The 23,770-nt window shown below is 42.9% G+C and overlaps 1 pseudogene; it reads left to right on the top strand.

Moving 5' to 3' along the window:
• Positions 1 to 6,356: 6,356 nt before the first annotated feature.
• On the top strand, positions 6,357 to 6,765 carry LOC117720597 (histone H3.3A-like; annotated as a pseudogene).
• Positions 6,766 to 23,770: the final 17,005 nt, after the last annotated feature.

Raw genomic sequence — 23,770 nt, 5'->3', positions numbered from 1 at the left:
TGACAATGGACTAACCAACCCTCTGAAACTGTAAGCCAGCCAATTAAATATTTGTTTTTATAAGAGTTGCCTTGGGTGTGGTGTCTCTTCATAGCAACAGAACAGTGACTGACAGAACATGCTATTTCCAACAATGAGTGTGCTATCCTATGCCCCCAGTGGTCCCTACTATGTCTGAAAATTTCACTTATACCCTGCAAATATATATTCTGAATTCTTTGGATGAACTAAAATCCCCTCTTCCCCCTAGCCAGTCTCCAATGCACCCAATTTGGGTGTCAGGTGTGGGAAGCATGGTTGAGGTAGCCAGCACTTCCACAATAGTCACCCCAAGTTCAGCTGCATCAACAGCTCATGTTTATTCTCATGCTTACAGCTCGGCACTGGGGGTACCCATAAGCTGGTGTCGGCTGGTATTGGGCTTGACTTGAGTCTTCCTCTGTTTGGTTTAACTCTGTGATCTGGTCTTAGGTCTGCTTCTTGTATGTTCATTCTAGGATCCCTTTGGACAAAAAGGAGTTGCTTGAGGTAGTGACTTGAATGGGAAATATCACCCAGTCTTGGGCATTTGAATACTTGGTCTCCACTTGGTGGCACTGTTTGGGCAGAGTGAGGTAACGCATGGAAATAATGCAATAGCCTCACGCCATTTCTGACTGCTCTGTGCTTGTGGTTGATGATGTAAACTCCCAGCTTCCTGCTCCAGCTGCCATGCCAGTCTGGGATCCTGGAACGAACATACAAGAAGCAGACCCAAGTCCAGATCACAAAGTTAAACTGTATTCTTTCTTAGCCTGTTTTAAACAAGGAAATCATGGAAGCCAAAGAGTCTCCTGGTATGGAGGCCTGATGATCCCGGCACCAGCTTTTCTCTTTTTTCAGGTGTTTCACTAAGTCAGGTACCTTGAGCTAATGGAAACACAGGGGCAGAGCTTAGCAGCCATGTGAGGAAGTCAAAACACAGCAGAGAAGCAAGAGAACCCCTCCGGGTTCCTGAAACACCAGGCCTCTGAGGGAAGCCACAGGCCAGGAACTCAATCAGCAAACTCGAGAAGCTACTGGAGCACCACAATGAATATTGGCCTCAGCTTCTAGCCCTCTGGTGTTGCTGGACCTCTGTCACTTCCAGGATGATTCTTACCTCTCTGTGTCATTTACCTAGAATTCACAGGCCTACTCAAGAGCATGGCATTGGCCAAGATTAAGATAATACCTTTTTCTGGGTGATGGTGGCACACACCTTCAATCCAAGCACTTGGAAGGCAGAGGTAGGCAGAGGTCTGAGTTTGAGGCCAGCCTGGTCTATATAGAGAGTTCTAAGATGGCCAGGGCTACACAGAGAAATCATGTCTCAACAAACAAACAAACAAATGAAAAAAAAGATGATAACTTTGTGATATATAAGTTTGTGAGACCATGGTGAGGCCATGGTGCAAAATATCGTAGCTAAATTCACGTTAGCTGTGAAGGCACATTTTGGTGTGAGCCATATTCCAATCAGTAGACTTTGAGTAAAGCCACATACCCTCCATAATGCGAATAAGCCTTTCACACCATTTCTAAACCCAGGAGGAAAGACTCTGTCTCTGGGGTCAAAGGGACTTGGCTTATAGTTATCTGTAACTCCATCTGCTGAGTCACCTCTCCCTGTGTCCATCCTGCAGACATCAAAACTAAGAAGTTTGATACGGGGCTGAAGAAATTGCTCAGTGGTTAAGAGCATTAGTTGCTCTTGCAGAGGATACAGACTCAGTTCCTAGCATCCACATAGCAGCTGACTGTCCTGGAACTCAGTTTCAGGGGATCCAATGCCCACTTCTATTCTCTGTGGTCACTGCACAAATGTGGTGTACAGATAAACATGTAAGGAAAATATACACAGAGAAGATAAAAATAAATAAATCTTTCAAGAAAAAATGAAATGGCCACTCCTTAAATTCTCTATAGACACACAGGCAGACTCACAAGTCACACTTACATCCACACATCTGCCACTGTTCCTTTTCTTATTCAGATGCAGAACTCTGGCTCCACCAGGATTGAGCCAACACAGAACTGTCTCCTGGCCTTATGGACAGAACTCGTACTATAGGTAGAAGAGGATGGCTTTCTAGTAAAAGCCTGACCTTCCACTCCTCTCCCTGTCTTAGAGGGTGAGTCACTGCAGGAAAGACAGCATTGTGACCATTGAGGGAAAAGGGCGGGGCACCTGGATTTGAATCTGGGTCCTGTTGATCTGTAGTCAAATGCTCTACCTCTTAGCTGTGCCTCCCACTTAGGTGTAGCACTCATTAGCATCTTCCATCCACGACAGCACACCAGAACTAGCTGCACACTTATACTCCAAGTCTCTGAATGTTCTAGGCACTGGCAAGCTCTCTGTACTGCAGTCTGTCCTCCCTTCTTCTCTTGACCTTAACTGTCCCCTTGAAGCCCCTCTGTCTTGAGGTGTAGTGAGGAAAGTATGCCCAACAGTGGTATTTCCTCTGCATCTACACTTGGTAGTCAGAACAGGAGCTGCTGGTTTGGGGCCTTCTATGAATAACACATGCAGCCCACTACGACTCCATCATTCATTCACTGAACAAATGCTCACGGGACTTGTTAAGTATTTGTCTCTGTCATCTATGTCGAGTACATAGAGACAAGTAGGATATTGTTCTTGTTATTCAGAGAGGCTTAGTTCAAATAACAGACCAGTCCATGAACCAAGTGTATCCACAGAAGTTTCAGGAGCCTGTGCAGAGGCCACTAGGAGTGAAGAGTATGGCAAGCATCTCGGGAATCCAGCAAGCCTTCAAAGAAATGATAAGGGAGACTGGCAAGGGGGAGGGGCTGCTTCCTCTATCCCAGAAGCCTCCCATGGGATGGATTTCCTGCAGTAAATGGGCCTCAAGGTCACAGTCCTTGCCACAGTTTGAGAGATGGCAACCTGGACATGCCTCATAGACAACAGTCTGTTGGCCCTTTTCAGAGATGAGGACACAGTCTTGGGATCAGAACCCAAAGCACAAGAGAAACATACTCCGGTCCCTACCTAGGGCACAGTCTAAACCTCTATAGACAACCCCTGGGTGTCACAATCCTGGCATGTACATGTGCCAATGTTTTACATCACTTCCTTTTATGAGGTCCATGCCTGAGTCACCTCTGCATGCCTATCTGTGACCTCTTCTTTTTTTTTTTTAATTTTATTTATTCTATGTATATGAGTACACTGTTGCTGTCTTCAGACACACCAGAAGAGGGCATTGGATCCCATTACAGATGGTTGTGAGGCACCATGTGGTTGCTGGGAATTGAACTCAGGACCTCTGGAAGAACAGTCAGTGTTCTTAACCACAGAGCCATCTTTCCAGCCCGTGTGACCTCTTCTTGATCCTCCTGTCCATAGTTCCTAACTGAGCAGGAGGATCCACTCCTGAAAGTCTGCATTTACAATATCCTTACACTCACCAGGGGTCGGGCTCAAAGGGTTTGCATTCATTGTGGCAGAACTAACAGTCTTGGTGTCTACCTGTGAACTTTAAATCAGAGTGTGTGGAAAAGGGTTCTTTGTGTGGACCAAAAAAGCTCAATGGATAACTCTAACTTATGGACAGTTTAGAGACATTGATTTGGTCTGCTCCTTTCCATGATCTAGATGTGGAGGAAAGTGATGATGCTTAAAACTGTGTCCAAACAAAGCACACCTGACTCATGACCAAGTCATAAGCAGTGCCCCTTTCATGACAAAGGGCCTCTGTACTGATCACCCAGGAAAAGGAAATCAATGACTCTGTTACCTCTCTTCTGCCCCCCATACTTCCCATTTTTAGAATACTTCACAGGTCATACAGAATAAATACCCTGAAGAAAGGATTCAACCCTCAGGGAAGCAATGGAGTGGATCCATCCTTCCTTGGCCCCAGGAGCACTACATAAGATGGCAGTTGACAATATGTGGTAAGTATGCAAGAAAGGGTTGGCAGGCGACATAGACTTGAACCGTGAATGGCTTCATGTGCAGACAACTTTGTACCTATGAAGACTTTCCTAATTAACCCACACTATCTGCATTAGGTAGTGTGTAGTTAATTACTCAAGGATAAAGCATACACTGCAATTTCTCCTCATTTGTAGTGAATTAGGGGGAGGGGACTGACCCCCTTCAGCCAGATTACATCTGACTTTTAACATAGCTAAAGACTTAGACATCATCATGCCCAACACCCTGTGGTGGCACCTCAGGGAGTCTTGTCTTGTCTAACACCTTGGTAATATGGTTCTCTCTCCACCCCACTCTCACCCACTGGTACTCCCATATTCTTTGGGATTTGACTTCTATTTGTTAACTCTCAGATTTTCTTCAAAATCTCTTATTTTCTAGTTCTAGGTTTGAAAGTCAGGCACTTTACCAGAGAGGGTTCCACCCCAGGCTGTCCCCAACCATTAACTTAGCTGAGTTGGAAGGTAAGGACCAGGCAAACTGGCTGGTTATTTGTACACCCAGTGTTCAGACCTCAGAATGCACTGAAGTGGGGCCTTTTCTTGTGAACTCTTCTTTTTGTTCACCACCCTGAAAACAATCAGTTCAAAAGACCACAGATCCCGAGGATGCAGGGAAGGACCATTGTCCCAGGGTGAGGGCCTGTGGAGGCCAAGAGCTGTGGGGAGGATATAAGGGAAGCTAAAACCTATGATTTTCAAGAGATGATGGAGAATTTAGTTTTCTTCTAGAAATTATAACTGATGTATTTTGATTAGTTGGGAAAATGTGTATAAATGGTATAAAACCAGCGTCTGAACCTCTCAGTTATAACTTGAAAACTAGCATGTAAAATGTTAAGTCATCTTTGCATCTGTGTCATTCACTTGGCAGTTATCATGAGGTAGGAGCACCTGTGTGGGCAGAAGGGATGTGGAGACAAAGGGATAAAGTTGCCCTCTATCTACTCTAGCTTCTGACCTTTCAAGAGAGTTATTTCTGCTCCTACTGTTGACATCCTCAAAATGTGTCAAATGCTAGAGACAAGCAGAGACAAATGAAGAACCATAAAAGAACTATACACTCAAGAAAGTAAGACAGAGTTGGGGTCTGGGCCCAAGCACTGAGCACATATTGGGCTGCAGCTCTGCCCCTAATCTCACAGAACCCAGAGGAAGTGGGCCTTCCAAGAGCTCTAACCTGGGCAGTATCTTAGGTAAGGAGACAGCAATACCCGCCCCAAACAGGGAGTAATTGGGACCCACTAGGACCCAGGAAGTCACTTCTGGCCTGGAGCACTGGTTCCTTCCTGTCTGCGCCTGAGCACTGAGCAGATCTTGGGCCCCAGCTCTAACCCCAGTAGTAACACCCACCCCACACACAGTTCTGATACAACCAAGATAATAGAAAAGACAGGCTCCAGTCAGAGACAGGGCAGGTAGCACTAAGGAGATCCAGATGGCGAAAGGCAAGTGCAAGAACATAAGTATCAGCAACCCAGGGTACTTGGCATCATTAGAAGCTAGTTCTCCCACACAAGAAAGTCCTGAATTCCCCATATGACCAGGAAAGCAATATTCAGATTTAAAATCACTTCTGATGATGATGATGATGATAGAGGACTTTAAGAAGGACATAAATAACACTCTCAAAAATTTTGAAGAGAACACAGGTAAACAGCTAGAAGCCCTTAAAGAGAAAACACAAAAAACCCCTTAAAGAATTACAAGAGAACACAACCAAACAGGTGAAGGAATTGAACAAAACCATCTAGGACATAAAAATGGAAGTAGAAACAATCAAGAAATCACAAAGGGAGACTACCCTCAAGATAGAAAACCTAGGAAAGAAATCAGGAGTCATAGATGCAAGCATCACCAACAGAATACAAGAGATAGAAGAGAGAATCTCAGGTACAGAAGATACCATAGAAAATATTAACACAACTGTCAAAGAGAATGCAAAATGCAAAAAGTTCCTAACACAAAACATCCAGGAAATCCAGGACACAATGAGAAGACCAAACCTAAGGATAATAGGTATAGATGAGAGTGAAGATTCCCAACTTAAAGGGCCAATAAATATCTTCAACAAAATTATAGAAGAAAACTTCCCTAATCTAAAGAACGAGATGCCCATAAACATACAAGAAGCCTATAGAACGCCAAATAGACTAGACCAGAAAAGAAATACCTCTTGTCACATAATAATCAAAACACCAAGTGCACAAAACAAAGAAAGAATATTAAATGCAGTAAGGGAAAAAGGCCAAGTAACATATAAAGGCAGACCTATCGGAATTACACCAGTGTTCACAGTCTTCTCAGTGCCGCCTCCACTCTCTAACGCCAGAGCTGCCTCTCCCTTGCGGAGCTCCAGCCGAAGAAGGGGGGTAAGTAAGGAGGTGCCATGGCTCGTACAAAGCAGACTGCCCGCAAATCCACCGGTGGTAAAGCACCCAGGAAACAACTGGCTACAAAAGCCGCTCGCAAGAGTGCACTCTCTACTGGAGGGGTGAAGAAACCTCATCGTTAGAGGCCCGGTACTGTGGCACTCCGTGAAATCAGGCGCTATCAGAAGTCCACTGAACTTCTGATTCGCAAGCTCCCCTTTCAGCATCTGGTGTGAGAAATTGCTCAGGACTTCAAAACAGATCTGCGCTTCCAGAGTGCAGTTATTGGTGCTTTGCAGGAGGCGAGTGAGGCCTATCTGGTTGGCCTTTTTGAAGATACAAACGTGTAACAATTATGCCAAAAGATGTCCAGCTAGCTCGCCGCATACACAGAGAGCGTGCTTAAGAGTCCACTATGGGGAAACATTTCATTCTCAAAAGAAAAATGTTTTCCTCTTCTTCCTGCTATCAGTAGCTCTGAATGTTAGATAGTTTTCCCATTGGGTCAAAGGTACCTAAGTCTATGATTGCGATGGAAACACAGGGGACAGAATCAGGTATTGGCAGTTTCTCCACGTTCATTTGTGTGTGAATTTTTAATATAAATGCAAGATGTAAAGTATTAATGCAAGCAAAATGTTTCAGTGAACACATTTCAACAGTTCAACTTTATAACAATTATAAATAAACCTGTTAAAATTTTCTGGACAATGCCAGCATTTGGATTTCTTATTGATGGCAACTAAGTGTGTTTGTAGCATTTTTATTATACAGTAGATTCCATCCATTCACTATACTTTTCTAACTGAGTTGTCCTACATACAAGTACATATTTTTAATGTTGTCTGTCTTCTGTGCTGTTCCTGTAAGTTTGCTATTAAAATACATTAAACGATAAAAAAAAAAAAAAAAAAGAATTTCACCAGATACTATAAAAGCTAGAAGATGCTGGACAGATGTCATACAGACCCTAAGAGATCACAAATGCCAGTGCAAGCTATTATACCCAACAAAACTCTCAATTACCATAGATGGAGAAACCAAGATATTCCAGGACAAAACCAAATTTACACAATATCTTGCCACAAACCCAGCATTACAAAGGATAATAGCAGGAAAGCTCCAATACAAGGAGGGAAATTATACCCTAGAAAGAGCAAGAAAGTAATCCTCTTCCAACAAATCAAAAAGAAGATAGCCACACAAAGATAATTTCACCTCTAATAACAAAAATAACAGGAAGCAACAATCACTGTTCCTTAATATCTCTTAATATCAATGGACTCAATTCCCCAATTAAAAGACATAGGCTAATGGACTGGATACATAAACAGGACCCAGCATTTTGCTGCATACAGGAAACCTGCCTCAGTGACAAAGACAGACTCTACCTTAGAGTAAAAGGCTGAAGAACAATTTTTCAAGCAAATGGTCATAAGAAACAAGCTGGAGTAGCCATTCTAAAATCTCCATCCACCGTACAACTGGAGTAACTCCAAGGATGCTCAATTTCTTCTTAGAATCCATGACAGGAAGCTGTCAGGAGCAGATAGGTCTCTAATCAAAATGAACATTAATATATAAATATTTGTAACGTCAATTCTGTGGACTTCTGACGTTTTGAAAACCAACTATCCATGTAAGGTAACCTGGATTGTTGTCTGTTAACTGCTCTCAGCCATTTTTAAATAAAATATGGAAAACACCCTAACAATAAACTCAAAGCCATGAATTCGCTATAGTCCCTTAATTCATAGGCTAACCGTTCCAAATCAGTTAAAAAAGTTAAAGAAGGACTGGGTCTAAGCCTTGTATTCCTAAATGTGTTATACAGGCACAATGCCCATGAGAGTATCAATATTCATCTCAATTTTATATCAATAAGAAGCTCATACCAATGAAAAGCTTAAATTTGAAATCAAAGTAAATTTTGTACCATTTAAGAAATTATAACTTCATCTTGATATTAATTATACAGATTTCTACCAATAGGTTATGGCTATGCAATAAGTCCTAGCTAATCCTCCCTGTTCCAACAAAACCACTACTTTTCCCTAGAAAGACAGACCAATATTAATCACCTTAGTCCCCAAGCCCAGGGAATAGGGGTGCTGACTCTTCTTCGACTTCTTCAAGCTGATTATGGGCGTTGAGATATTAGAAGAGGGGGAAGAGTAAATTGATAAGCCTCTGACGCTGTGTCTTCACTGCATCCAGATGGAATTCCAGGACATTGGAGGTTTGGGCAGGTCTGCTCAGTATGCTTGATGAGTAGATACACCAAGGCTGTGTATTCTGCAATATACAATTCTCAGAACAAGTTTTAGTGTCAAAAATTTTTTTTTCCTAGAGGGCTGACATTTTTTTAAAGATGTTGGTTCTAACAACTTTTCTTTTTTTCCCTTTTTAAAATTGGTTGTAATATTTACATTTCTAATTTTATCCCCTTATCCCATTCCCCCACCACCCAGGAACCCCTTATCCCATCCCCCCTCCTTGTGCTTCTATGAGGATGTGATTTTCCAGTTTCTGTGATGCTGTTTCCATTAATGTAAATTGCCTCCTAAATTTCTAAATCCTTCCCTTTGTGTTATTAATTCTCCTATTTTTTTCTTTTTTTCCTCTTTTTTCTCCTTTTCCTTTTTTTCATATCTTTTTTAAAAAAAATTGGGTATTATATTTACCTTTCAGATTTTATCCCCTTACCCCACTTCCTCCCACCACCCAGAAACCTCCTATCCCATCCCCCTTCCTCATGCTTCTATGAGGCAGTGCCTGCACCTACCTCCCACTACCCCCTCCCCCATCCTCACATTCCCCCCCCCCCACTCTGTGTTTGTTTTTTATGGGACCAAGAAACTCCTCTCCCACCTATGCCCGACAAGGCCATCCTCCCCTACATATACTGCTGGAGTCATGTGTCCCTCCCTATGTGCTCCCAGGCTGGTGGTTTAGACCCTGGGGGGCTCTGGTTGTTTGGTATTGTTGCTTTCCTCCTGGGGTCACAAACCCTTTCTGCTCTTTCAGTCTTCTCTCCAAGTTCTCCCTTGGGAAACCCTTGATCATATCAGTGGTTAGCTGTGAGCATCATCCTCTGAATGTGTTAGTCTTTGGCAGACCTCTAAGTAGACAGCTATATCATATTCTTGACAGCATGTACTTCCAGCCATCCACATCAGTGTCTAGCTTAGGTGACTGTACATGGAATGAATACCCAGGTGGAATGGTCTCCTGATGGCCCCTCCTTCAGTTTCTGTCCCATGTTTTGTTTCTATATTTGCTCCCTTGAGTATTTTTGTTACTCGTTCTAAGTAGAACTGAGGTATCCCCTCTTGGTCTTCCTTCTTCATGAGCTTCATGTGGTCTGTGAGTTGAGTCTTTGCTATTCCAAGCTTTTGGGCTAACATCCACTTAACAGTGAGTAAATACCATGTGTGTGCTTTTGTGATTGTGTTAACTAACTCAGGATGATGATTTATAGATCCATCCATTTACCTAAAAATTTTCAAATTCATTATTTTAATAGCTGAGTAATATTCCATTGTGTAGATGTACCACATTTTTTGTATCCATTCCTCTGTTGAGGGACATCTTAGTTCTTTCCAGCTTCTGGCTATTATAAATAAGGCTGCTATGAACATAGTGGAGCATATGTCCTTATTATATGTTGGAGCATCTTCTGGGTATATGCCTGTTGCGGCCTGCTTCGCTCTGTCTGGCTAGAGACAAAAGACTTAACAATGCCTGAATAGTTACTATAACAAAAATGTTGTGACCTGCTCCGCTCTGCCTGGCTTGGCCTCCCAAGTGCTGGGATTAAAGGCGTGCGCCACCAATGCTCAGCTCAAACTGCCACTCCGGTCTTTGGGTCAGGGTCTAGAGAGAGAGAGAGAGTGGGGATAAGGGAAAGAGATGCACAGAATGGAGACAAGACAGAGGTTCTGATCAAGTCTCTTTTATTGAAGGGAAATCTGGGGTATTTATATACTTTTGCCACGTGCCTTGTAGGCGCGTGGATATAAGGTACGCCTTACAGGCATGGATAGCACGTGCACTGTGTGCCTTGGAGGCATAGATACCACGTGCGCCTTGCAGGCATGTATGGCATGTATGGCATGGATAGCATGTGGATAGCATGTGGATAGCTGCTTTCTAGCTACTTTCTAGCTGCTTTCTCCTAAAAGTTGGCTCCCAACAGGTTCCCCCCTTTTAATTATTTTTTCAAAAGGGAAGGCTGGGAAAACTTACAGAAACTGTGTCTGTCTTAGGTTGGAACAAAGGACCCCAGTCTCCCTTTCCCATCCTTGGATACTCAACAGCCATTGGTTGAGCTCCTGTCTTAGGATGGCGAGGCCTCCCTTCTTTTAGGGGCAAGGGTCTCGGTATGTTCTCTTACCCATCATTGACTATCCGGCTTAGCGTGTAAGTTAGGGGTTAATCCTCGTCAATCTTGATGACAGAGGTTTCAGAGTCCCATACTTCCAACCTGTAATAATGGACCTGTATGGGTTTCATTTGAATAGCATCTATCTGTTGCCGTACAAAAGCCATCAGTCTGTCGAACAGCATAAACCTGAGAGACAAGAGACTTAATGCCTAAATAGTTGGTATAACAGCAGCACTCTTTTAAAAGGCAACACACAGAAATACAGAACTGATCATAGCTTTGATCTTAACAAAACAAGTAAGGAAATTCCCAGTCCCTGCTCAGTCAATCTCAAACCCCCAAAACAACTATAACAACTGTGGTAGTGGGTTTAAACAATGTACCCCAATAAATCATAAGTCAGAGAATCAAGAGTCCAATAGAGCCACCCTGGAGATTCAGGTGGTAATGTCTCCTTCAACATTGAGAACTTCCCAAGTCAGGTTTGCTCATTGATCTGTTCCTGTTTGAAGGCAATTGTGAAGCATCTTCATGTTTCCTTCATATTTCCTGCAAAGAAAAAATATGCTTCTTAGGGGGTTTCTCCTCCCTGGATTTGTTATTGTTGTCTATTTGTTTAATCAGTCTCTCTGGCAGCCAGCGTGCAGCATCTGCAGTTTGGGAATATATGCAGACAGAACCTCTTCCCCAGATAAGCACTGGATCTGGCCCATTCCAGGTTCCAGTTAATGGGTCTTTCCAGAGGACTTTTGCAAAATTCTTTTTGGTATCAGGATGCCAGAATCTATCTGCAGCAGATTTTCCTTCAGAATCCAAAGTTAGAAAATTTAAAATTTCTGGGGGATCCCTTGGTAGGGTACATTCCCCTTTTTTAATTTTTTTAAATTGATTTTTCACTAGCAACTGAGCAGCTTGTAATTTTTCAGTGGTTAGGGACCACTGATCCACCCAGACGGGTGAGTCCTCCCTTCCAGGTGATGGGATCCGCACAACACCCTAGGGGTGTAGCTGAATCAGTAGCCCCCATCAAAAATATCCCAAGCCTCTTCTTCCAGTGTTACCATAAATCTCAATAGGATGAGTGATCCCATCTTCACTTTTTCCTAATCCTTTCCCTGGGGAAAATCCAGAGTCTGCCATTTGAGCCGTGATTACTTCATTAGGGCTGCACATAATCAATCCCAACTGGGATAACAGATCTCGGCCCCAGAGATTAATGGGAAGGCCTGAGATGACATAGGGTTGTTTATTTCCTGTATTTCCTTCTTTATCTTTCCATATCAGCACCTTAGAGCTTTGTTGTGGGTTTTAACTTTGGCCAATACCCCTTAAGTTGGTAAGGTTGGGGTCAGAGGCCAGGTAGCAGGCCAATCACCTTGTTTTAGGATAGTCACATCAGCTCCTGTGTCAACCAAGCCTTGAAATGCCTTTCCATCCAGCCATAGTGTCATCATAGGTTTTTGTTTAACTATAGGCTGTACCCAGTATGCATCAGAGGAACCAAAGCCTTGATCCCCTCTCTTAGGACTCTTATATTTGTGATTAGTAGGGTACAATGGAAGTAACAATAGTTGAGCTATCCTCTTTCCTGCAGGAATGGTGACTATATTCTGAATTGCCTGCACCATTACCTTAATCTCACCCTGATAATCATTGTCTATAACTCCAGGAAAAATTTGTAGTCCCTGCCTAGTAGCACTGCTTCTTCCTACTATCAGGCCAAATACATTTGGATAGAGTGGTCCAAACATTCCAGTGGGTAAAGCCTGAGGTCCCATTTCTGGGGTTAATACTGTGTGGGTGGCAGAACTGAGGTCCAGTTCTGCGCTTCCTGGTGTTGCTCGACTAAGTTCAGAAAGGGATTGGTGTTTGCTGGTAGGACACTGACTGCTCCATAAGCCTGTTTTAGCTTGCGTTGGTTCGGGGCCTGAAACTGGCCCCTGTTCCCGTTTCCCTGATTATGGGAAAGGGTGTTTCCTTGTGCGTCTCTTTTGGACCTACATTCACTAGCCCAATGCCTTCCACATTTGCAACGTGGGCAGAGCCCAGGCTGTTTGTTGGGCTGTCTCTGAGTTAACTCATTTTCTGCCTTGCAATCTCTTGCAAAGTGTCTAGGCTTGCCACATTTAAAACAGGCCTTTTTATCTCTTCTTGCCAAAAATTCTCTTACTGATTGTTCTTGCATGGCAGCTGCCATAGCTAAGCCCTGTTGGTAGGAGGGACCTATGTCAGAACAGAGTCTGATATACCCTGTAAGATCTGTCTTTTTCCTGTAATGGCTGCTTGGCAGGCAGAATTGGCATTTTCATATGCAAGTTGTTTCACATAGTCTACACCTGCCTCTGCATTACCAAAAATCCTCCCTGCTGTTGTCATTAATCGATGAACAAAGTCAGAAAATCGTTCATCAGGCCCTTGCCTGACTGTTGTTAAAGATGCACCAGGGTCTCCCTTTACTGGAAGTTTACGCCAAGCCTTCATGGCTGCATTTTGAATTTGAGCATATAAACCTGGGTCATATTGCATCTGGTTATCACTATAGAAGCAAATTGCTCTTCTCCTGCTAAGGCATCAAAGGACCAACCATTGCCTGCCTGAATGTTTCTCCTAGCTGTCTCTTTACAATTCTCATGATACTCTGATTTCCAAATAAGATAGTCTCTACCACTAAGTACTGCTCTCACTAACGTATTCCAATCACTAGGAGTCAGCCACTTCTCTGCCACAAACTCTAAAATTGCAAGAGTAAAAGGAGCAGTGGCACCGTATTGAGATACTGTATTTTTAAATTCTTTAATAATTTGGAAATTAAACCCTGTGTGATGTCTCCAAGCAACCCCTTGAGCGTCTCTGGTCTCTGATACAGGAAAAGCCTCAGCCTCTCCCTCCTCTGGCTGATCTATAGCTGAACTAAAGCTAGAGGATAGGGACTGCCTTTGGACTCCGAGTTGAGGAACACAAGGAATCAGGGGATTTTCACAGTTGGCCTCTCGAGACCTTTTCCCTGTCCTTAATTTTTGTAGCTGATTAATTAAGTCCTGATACTCTTTTCCCAACTCTATTAGTTGTTTAAGAATAGAAATTTTATCCTGTAACTTCTTTCTGGGATCTACAACCACTGTCTCCACTGTCTCTGGAAGCGGAGGTGCACATTCAGGGTCATAATATTTGACTTCCTCTTCCTCTAGGTTAGCACATTCTGGCTCTGACAAATCATCATCAGCCTTTGGTTGTATTTTGGATTCTAATTTCAGATATATACGTTTCTTTTTATTTTGAACATGAAAGACAGCAGTCAAACCATGAAACAAAAGCAGAAAATTAACACATGTGAGCAGCAAACAACAAAACAAAAACAGAGAGTTAAGTTCAGGCTGACTTATTTCTTGCCCCATTTTCATTATACCTTCCTCTATGCAGCAGATCCTTCTAATGTCCTAACTCGGTCTCTTGTTCCCTCTGCCTCTCATTGAGCGCCAAAAATGTTGCAGCCTGCTCTGCTCTGCCTGGCTTGGCCCCCCAAGTGCTGGGATTAAAGGTGTATGCCACCACTACTCGGCTCAAACTGCCGCTCCAGTCTTCGGGTCAGGGTCTGGAGAGAGAGAGTGGGGATAAGGGGAAGAGACACACAGAATGGAGACAAGACAGAGGTTCTGATCAAGTCTCTTTTATAGAAGGGAAATCTTGGGTATTTATACACTTGTCATGTGCCTTGTAGGCGTGTGGATATGATGTAAGCCTTACAGGCATGGATAGCACGTGCACCGTGTACCTTGGAGGCATAGATACCATGTGCGCCTTGCAGGCATGTATGGCGTGGATAGCATGTGGATAGCTGCTTTCTAGCTGCTTTCTGCTAAAAGTTGGCTCCCAACATATGCCCAGGAGTGGTATAGCTGGATCCTTAGGTAATGCTATGTCCAGTTTTTGGAGGAACCGCCAGACTGATTTCCAGAGTGGTCATACCAGCTTGCAATCCCGCCAACAATGGAGGAGTGTTCCTCTTTCTTCGCATCCTCACCAGCATCTACTATCACCTGAGTTTTTGATCTTAGCCATTCTGACTGGTGTGAGGTGGTATCTTAGGGTTGTTTTGATTTGCATTTCCCTGATGACTAAGTATGTTGAGCATTTCTTAAGGTGCTTCTCAGCCATTCGAGTTTCCTCTGTTGAGAATTCTTTGTTTAGCTCTGTACCCCATTTTAAATAGGGTTATATGGTTGTCTGGAGTATAATTTCTTGAGTTCTTCGTATATCTTGGATATCAGCCCTCTATCGGATGTAGGATTGGTTAAGATCTTTTCCCAATCTGTTGTTGCAGTTTTGTTTTATTGACAATATCCTTTGCCTTACAGAAGCTTTGCAATTTTATGAGGTCCCATTTGTCAATTCTTGATCTTAGAGCATAAGCCATTGGTGTTCTGTTCAGGAACTCCCCCCCCCACCCCCGTGCCTAGATATTTGAGGGTCTTTCCCACCTTCTCTTCTATTAGTTCCAGTGTATCTGGTTTTAAGTGAAGGTCTTTTATCCACTTGGATTTGAGCTTTATACAAGGAGATATGAATGGATTGATTTGCATCCTTCTACATGTTGACCTCCAGTAGAACGAGCACCATTTTCTGAAAATGCTGTCCTTTTTCCACTGGATGGTTTTAGCTCCTTTGTCAAAGATCAAGTGACCATAGGTATGTGGGCTCATTTCTGGATCTTCAATTCTATTCCATTGATCTTCCTGCCTGTCTCTGTACCAATACCATGCAGTTTTTATTACTATTGCCCTGTAGTATACTTTGAGGTCAGGGACGGTGATTCCCCCAGAAATTCTTCTGTTGTTGAGAATAGTTCTCGCTATCCTGGGTTTTTTGTTGTTCCAAATAAATTTGCAAATTGCTCTTTCTATCTCTATAAAGAATTGATTTGGAATTTTGATGGGGATTGCATTGAATCTATAGATTGCTTTTGGCAAGATTGCCATTTTTACTAAATGAATCCTGCCAATCCAGGAGCATGGGAGATCTTTCCATCTTCTGAGATCTTCTTCTATTTCTTTCTTCAGAGACTTGAAGTTCTTGTCATACAGATCTTTCACTTGCTTGGTTAGAGTCATTTCAAGATATTTTATATTATTTGTAACTATTGTGAAGGGTGTCATTTCCCTAATTTCGTTCTCAGCCTGTTTATCTTTTGAGTATAGGAAGGCTACTGATTTGTTTGAGTTGATTTTATATCCAGCCACTTTACTGAAGTTGTTTATCAGGTTTAGGAGTTCTCTGGTGGAAGTGTTAGAGTCACTTAAGTATACTATCATATCATCTGCAAATAGTGAAATTTTGACTTCTTCCTTTCCTATTTGTATCCCTTTGACTTCCTTTTGTTGTCTAATCGTTCTAGCTAGGACTTCCAGTACTATATTGAATAGGTAGGGTGAGAGTGGGCAGCCTTGTCTAGTCCCTGATCTTAGTGGGAGTGCTTCAAGTTTCTCTCCATTTAGTTTGATGTTGGCTACTGGCTTGCTGTATATTGCCTTTATTATGCTAAGGTATAAATCTTGAATTCCTAATCTTTCCAAGACGTTTAACATGAAGGGATGTTGCATTTTATCAAATGCTTTCTCAGCATCTAGTGAGATGATCATGTGGTTTTTTTCTTTGAGTTTATTTATGTAGTGGATTACATTGATGGATTTCCAAATATTGAACCATCCCTGCATTCCTGAGATAAAGCCTACTTGATCATGATGGATGATTGCTTTGATGTGTTCTTGGATTCGGGTTTCGAGAATTTTATTGAGTATTTTTGCATCAATATTCATGAGAGATTGGTCTGTAGCTCCCTTTCTTTGTTGGGTCTTTCTGTGGTTTAGGTATGAGTGTAATTGTAGCTTCATAGAACGAATTGAGTAGTGTTCCTTCTGTTTCTATTCTGTGGAATAGTTTGAAGAGAATTGGTATTGGGTCTTCCTGGAAAGTCTGATAGAATTCTGTGCTAAAACCATCTGGCCCTGGACTTTTTTTGGTGGGGAGATTTTTAATGACTGCTTCTATTTCTTTAGGGGTTATGCGACTGTTTAGATGGTTTATCAGCTCCTCGCTTAACTTTGGTACCTGGTATCTATCTAGAAAATTGTCCATTTTATACAGATTTTCCAATTTTGTTGAGTATAGGCCTTTGTAGTAGGATCTGATGATTTTGTTAATTTCCTCTGTTTCTGTTGTTATGTCTCCCTTTTCAGTTCTGATTTTATTAATTTGAGTACTGTCTGCGCCCTTTGCTTAGTCTGGCTAAGGGTTTGTCTATCTTGTTGATTTTCTCAAAGAACCAGCTCCTGGTTTTGTTGATATTTTGTATAGTTCATTCTGTTTCAACTTGGTTGATTTCAGCCCTGAGTTTGATTATTTCTTGCCATCTACTCTTCTTGGGTATAATTGCTTCTTTTTGTTCTAACACTTTTAGGTATGCTGTCAAGTTATTAATGTATGCTCTTTCCATTTTCTTTTTGTGGGCACTTAGAGCTATGATTTTTCCTCTTAGTACTGCTTTCATGGAGTCCCACAAATTTTGATATGATTTGTCCTCATTTTCATTTAAATCTAAAAAGTCTTTAATTTCTTTCTTTATTTCTTCCTTGACCAAGTTATCATTGAGTAGAGCATTGTTCAGTTTCCACGTGTATGTGGGCTTTCCGTTGTTTTTGTCCACGTCAAAGACGAGTCTTAGTCCGTGGTGGTCTGATAGGGTACAAGGGATTATTTCAATCTTTTTGTATCTGTTGAGGCCTGTTTTGTGACCAATTATATGGTCTATTTTGGAGAAGGTACCATGAGGTGCTGAGAAAAAGGTATATTCTTTTGTTTTAGGATGAAATGTTCTATAGATGTCAGTTAAGTCCAATTGGTTTATAACTTCTGTTAGTTTCATTGTGTCTCAGTTTAGTTTCTGTTTCCACGATCTGTCCATAGCTGAGAGTGAGGTGTTGAAATCTCCCACTATTATTGTGTGAGGTGCAATGTGTGCTTTAAGGTTTAGTAAAGTTTCTTTTATGTATGTGGGTGCCCTTGCATTTGGAGCATAGATGTTTGTAGCTCACAGCCGATAAGGAGAACGCCACACTCAGGATTCTTCTGACAGCATTTATTGAACAGCTCTTCAAGATGGAGAAAAGGGGAAGGACGCCGAGCTCAGAAAGCCCGCTGCTTAAATAGAGCTTTGGGAGACGTGCAGATCCCTCATTGGCTCAAATCTCTCATCCAATTGTCATACTCGGTTTTCGCGCCATGCGCAGGCGCATTCTCAAGTAAAGCTTCCGTGAAGAACCAGGAAGCAGAAGCCTGCGCCATCTTTTAATGGCGAATGCGGCTCCTCACAGATGTTCAGAATTGCAAGTTCCTCTTGGTACATTTTTACTTTGATGAATATGAAGTGTCCTTCTTTAACTTTTTTGATTACTTTTGGTTGAAAAACGATTTTATTTGATATTAGAATCGCTACTCCAGCTTGTTTCTTGGGGCCATTTGCTTAGAAGATTGTTTTCCAACCTTTTACTCTGAGGTAGTATCTGTCTTTTTCACAAAGGTGCGTTTCCTGTATGCAGCCAAATGTTGGGTCCTGTTTATGTATCGAATCTGATAGTCTATGTCTTTTTATTGGAGAATTGAGTCCATTGATATTAAGAGATATTAAGGAAAAATGAACGTTGTTTCCTGTTATTTTTGTTAATGGCAGTGGAGTTATGTTTGTACAGCTACCTTCTTTTAGGGTTGTTGGAAGATTACTTTCTTGCTTTTTCTAGTTGTAGTTTCCCTCCTTGTGTTGGAGTTTTCCACCAATTATCCTTTGAAGTGCTGGATTTGTGGTAAGATTTTGTGTAAATTTAGATTTGTCATGGAATATTTTGGTTTCTCCATCAATATTGATTGAGAGTTTTGCTGGGTATAGTAGTCTGGGCTGGCATTTGTGTTCTCTTAGGGCCTGTATGATATCAATCCAGGATCTTCTGGTTTTTATAGTCTCTGGTGAGAAATCTGGTGTAATTCTTATACGTCTGCCTTTATATGTTACTTTGCCTTTTTCCCTTACTGCTTTTAGTATCTTCTCTTTGTTTTATATATTTTATGTTTTGATTATTATGTGACGGGAGGTGTTTCCTTTTTGGTCTAGTCTATTTGGGGTTCTGTAGGCTTCTTGTATATTTAAGGACATCTCTTTGTTTAGGTTAGGGAAGTTTTCCTCTATAATTTTGTTGAAGATATTTACTGGCCCTTTAAGTTGGAAGTCTTCACCTTCATCTATACCTATTATCCTTAGGTTTGGTCTTCTCATTGTGTCCTGGATTTCCTGGATGTTTTGGGTTAGGAGCTTTTTACATTTCACATTTTCTTTGACTGTTGTGTCTATGTTTTCCATGGTATCTTCTGCACATGAAATTCTCTCTTCTATTTCTTGTATTCTGTTGGTGATGCTTGTGTCTATGACTCCTGATCTTTTTCCTAGGTTTTCTATCTCCAGGGTAGTCTCCCTTTGAGATTTCTTTATTGTTTCTACTTCAATTTTTAGATCCTGGATGGTTTTGTGTAATCCCTTCATCTGTTTGGTTGTGTTTTCTTGTATTTTTTTTTAAGGGCTTCTACCTGTTTACCTGCGTTCTCCTCAAATTCTTTGAGAGTGTTGTTTGTGTCCTTTTTAAAGTCCTCCATCATCATCATGAGAAGTGATTTTAATTCTGAGTCCTGCTTTTCTGGTGTGATGTGGTGTTCAGGAACACCACATGCTATGGTGGGGGAACTGGGCTCTGGTGATGCCAAGTAACTTTGGTTTCTGTTGTTTACATTCTTATGCTTGCCTTTTGCCATTTGGTTAGCTATAGTGCTACTTGCACTCACTGGTTCTGACTGGAGTGTCTGCCTTTCCAGTTATCTTGGTTGTGTCAGAACTCCTCGGGGTCCGGATGACTCTATGATCCTGAGCTCCAGCTGCTCTAGAGTGGTACAGTGGCTCCTCTAGAATATTTCAGGATATGGTGTCTCCACGGTAGTAGACCAGCTAGGTGTTTGCTGCTCTGAGTGTAGTTGCTCCTCTAGGATGCTTCAGGATATGGTATCCCCTGCTCTGCAGCTCTGTGGGCCGTGTCCTCTCTAGGATGCCTGCAGCTCTGCGGTCCTTGACCTCTCTTGGGTACCTCTGCAGCTCTGCAGTCCATGACCTCCCTAGGATAACTCCAGACTCAGTTTCCAGAGGGGAGCAGATCAGCTGGGAGACTGCTCCAGCCACCGGTATCCGGGCCTGGGCGGAAGAGGAGTGGCTCTCCGCAGGGGCAGGGTCTGGATGCCAGGTGCCCTCTGGGGGCTCCCTACTGCTAGTTGTGCTTCTAAGGCCTAGGGTGGTATGCGGGTTCTCCTACCTGCTGCTTTGCAGTCCGTGACCTCCCTAGGGTGCCTCCGGACTCAGTTTCCAGAGGGGAGCAGATGGGCTGGGAGACTGCTCCAGCCACCGGTCTGATTTAAATCTTAAACACAGGAGCCTGTCAGGAAATACCCATATTGAAATGATAATAACACCTGTGTTACTACATCCAAGGATCCCACAGTATACAGTCAATCTTACTCATTGATAGGCTCAGATAACCTGTCACCGATGCCTAGAGACGTTCTTTCCAGCCATGAATTCACTGCTCCATTCCGACAACTTCTCTCACTATCTCAGCATCTTCTTTCTACCCCATCTACACATTCTGAATTCAATCAATATTGGTGCTTTCTCCTCTCTGCTGGTACTTAATGGGTGTTGAGAAGTGGACGTATGGAAACCATGGTTGAGGTTGTTTGCCACCCTCACAACAATGTTATCCAACTATTCATTCCACAGTTGAGCCACACACGGGGATAAGCATTATTTTCATTTTCATAGTTAGTAGAGCAGATGCCCATCAGTGGGTGTAGGCTGGGCTTAGTCAGCTCTGTCTCAAGCTGTGGGTCCATCTATGTTTTTTTTTTCTCTCTTTCTGTGATTTGGGCTCAGCCTGTTTCTTATGTGTTCATGGTCCCTGGTGGAGAACAAACAGCTAGCAAGAAAACACCTCCCCGACAATGGCTGACATGCAGTTGAGGATGTCCAACTAGTGAACATGTTTCTAGGCTCTTCTGCATCACATGCTACCACCTCCTGGTAAAAGCCAGTCACAGGACAGAGCCCTAGCCGATGACTAGGAAGAATGTCCTCTCTTTGGGATGATCTGGAAGGGGACATAAGTAAAGACCTGAGGCCAGCTCTCCCAAAGCCTTGCTCAGTCAGCATCCACGATTATGGTCTATAATAAATCTTAGTGGATTTTCTTGATTTAAAATTCTGTGAACTTAAAAGACAAAATTTCTGTTTATCCTGCACCCCAAATACAGAGAATTTACTAGAAAAGACTTACTGTAAAAAATTTATGCTTACAGATTTAACAAGACAGGAAGTGCACAAAGTCACAGAAGCAGGTCACAGAGAGTTAGCTATAGGTGGACGTGGTCTCTGTGGTTCTCACTTTCCTCACAGTGTGACTCCTTTTCTATATGCCACTTTCAGTATATTCCAACCTTCCCCCAACCATATGACATAACAAATTAACCTCCAAACTAGGAGACCCAGAAAATAGGTAAGAATCCTGGGATTCAGTCTGTTCCCCGATTAGGCTCTGGGCATGCCACTGAAGTAGCTCCCATCATCGTTCTTCAAGACACGTGGCTCCACAGTGAAAACCCACCATGTTTCTTTGTTATTTCTGAAGAGGTTGTCAAAAAAATAAGTGCTTTGTGATGGGTGAGCAGTCCCTTCAGCTGATCCCGAATATGATTATTACTTGCTCAGAGGTCTTTTTACTTCTCTATGTTCTTGGTCCCTTTTGTTTAGTTTGTTCACACTTCTGTGCTGTTGGATCTTAATTGTCCTCTTGAAGGGATGGAAAAATACCGGGAGATGAGTTAAGCCAGCTCTGAGGCTGACCATGAATCGGCCTCCAAAGATCATGGTAGCTCTGACAAGGAAGGATTCATCCCTCCATGGCCTCACCATAGGATGGAGTTAGTGGAAGCTGCTGAAACACAGGTGGTGGGACCACACTGTAAGAAGTAGGTCATAGGGCATGTCCTTGGCATTATATCTTGACCTGGCACCTTCCTGTATTCCTGTCCCCTGTCCACCATAGCATCTGCTCTGCCCATGCTTCCCACCCCTGCAACAGCAGAAAATCACAAGCAAAATAAACACTTCCTCCTTTAAAGTGCCTTCCTCTTTATTTGGAAACAGCAACACAGAATCCTGGCTAATGCAAGCTCTCAGGAAAATTGTGGGTTGCTTGTGAATTTGGTTCCATTCTGACCAGCGATCACCATGCTCCTCTTTGATACTGCTTTTCTCAGGCTTGGTTGTAAATATCTGGGCACATCAGGTTCCCATGGGACCACACCCTGCATCTTCCTATGAACTTGCCAATGAGAGTATTTAGCTGGCACAACCTTGGTGGTATCAGTGGTCCTGACAAAAGGGCTTTTAAGCCACACAATCAAGTTGGCCTTTTCTCTGAGGTTATGTCTATGGAAGGTACCAAGTTACCTTCTTCTTAAACTGATATCATAGTCTTGGGCAGAGCAATCTTACTTTCCCAACTATGCAATTTCTGAGTAATCCATACTACCTTTAAATTCTGCTTAAAAGCTAGGCTGTTCTCATCTGAACTCAGGTCTTTTGGGGACCCCTTGGCAAATGCAGCCTGCAGCAAGTAGCTCACACTTTGAACCTTTTACCCAGCATCCCCTCCCCTGCTCTGCACCATCGAGGACACTTTCTGCTTTCTAGGCTTTCAGGGGCTGCTGTCTTCCTGCCCTCAGTCCTAGCTTCCACCATTCCTGCAGCTGATGGAACAGATTGCTTGCTACACACAGAAAGCCATGTATTTTGGGATTTGTCCCAGCAAGAACCCCTCTAAATATCCAAGTCAGCATTGGCAGTCTTATTCACAGTGATGTTGTATAACAAGCCACAGAAAATCTAGTGTCACAAAATACAGCCATCTGTCATAGTGCCTGTGAGTCTGCAGTTGGAATGCAAATTGAATGATCTAGCCTGGGCTTTTGTCAACCAAAACTGGTGACATGGAGAGAGGCTCTACATAGAACTGAGTTTGTTCAGGAGCAGAACAGAAATTAGAATCCAGGATACACAGGCTCTGACAACCCATAGACACGCCCAGGTGAGCAAGAGAAAATGAAGTTGCATGTGCTACTTGAGACAATTATCCAAGAATGAAAGGGTTGGTAATGAGGTGGTATCTGTCCACCATTGAGCAGGTAGACACTGCACAGGCATCCACCCAGAAGAACTTCCTGTGTAAGGTTTCAGTGGGCTTTATGCAGGGCTGAAGATTCAGAAAGTCAAAGTCTTGGTTGTACTTTTAGTCACAGGTGGGGTGTGTGTGTGTGTGTGTGTGTGTGTGCACTCGTGTAGAGGGCTTGGGAGTAATCTGGGAATGCAAGGGAGCTGAGCAGGAAGAGGGACGGAGGTGGGAAGGGAACAAATGAGGACGAAGTGTAACAACACATATGTGTGAAGACACCACACTGAGGTGAAACCAAGTGTGATTCTCTCTACTTAATCACTGGCCTTCTGTCTCCTGCCTGGCTGTGACTGATAGAACTCACAGGTTCCGAGGACGTGGAAATTTCTCGATATCAAAAGCAGGAGCAAGTGTCATAAAGCTCAAGGTTTGAACACAGAGAGATGAGGATCCAGGTAGAGGTGTGACCTGCCACTCCTCAGTGTGGCAGAGGGCGGGAGCTCTAGATGAGGATCCAGGTAGAGGTGTGACCTGCCACTCCTCAGTGTGGCAGAGGGCGGGAGCTCTAGATGAGGATCCAGGTAGAGGTGTGAACTGCCACTCCTCAGTGTGGCAGAGGGTGGGAGCTCCGGCTGACAAAGGGAGGTTACAAATGACTGAAGACATTTCTAGTGAGGATAGCACTAGATTAGGGAGGCAAAAGGGATACCTGA

The sequence above is a fragment of the Arvicanthis niloticus genome, chromosome 15, assembly GCF_011762505.2.
Source record: "Arvicanthis niloticus isolate mArvNil1 chromosome 15, mArvNil1.pat.X, whole genome shotgun sequence".
Lineage (NCBI taxonomy): Eukaryota > Metazoa > Chordata > Mammalia > Rodentia > Muridae > Arvicanthis > Arvicanthis niloticus.
The sequence above is the reverse complement of the archived record's forward strand: the minus strand, read 5'-3'. Positions and strand labels throughout refer to the sequence as shown.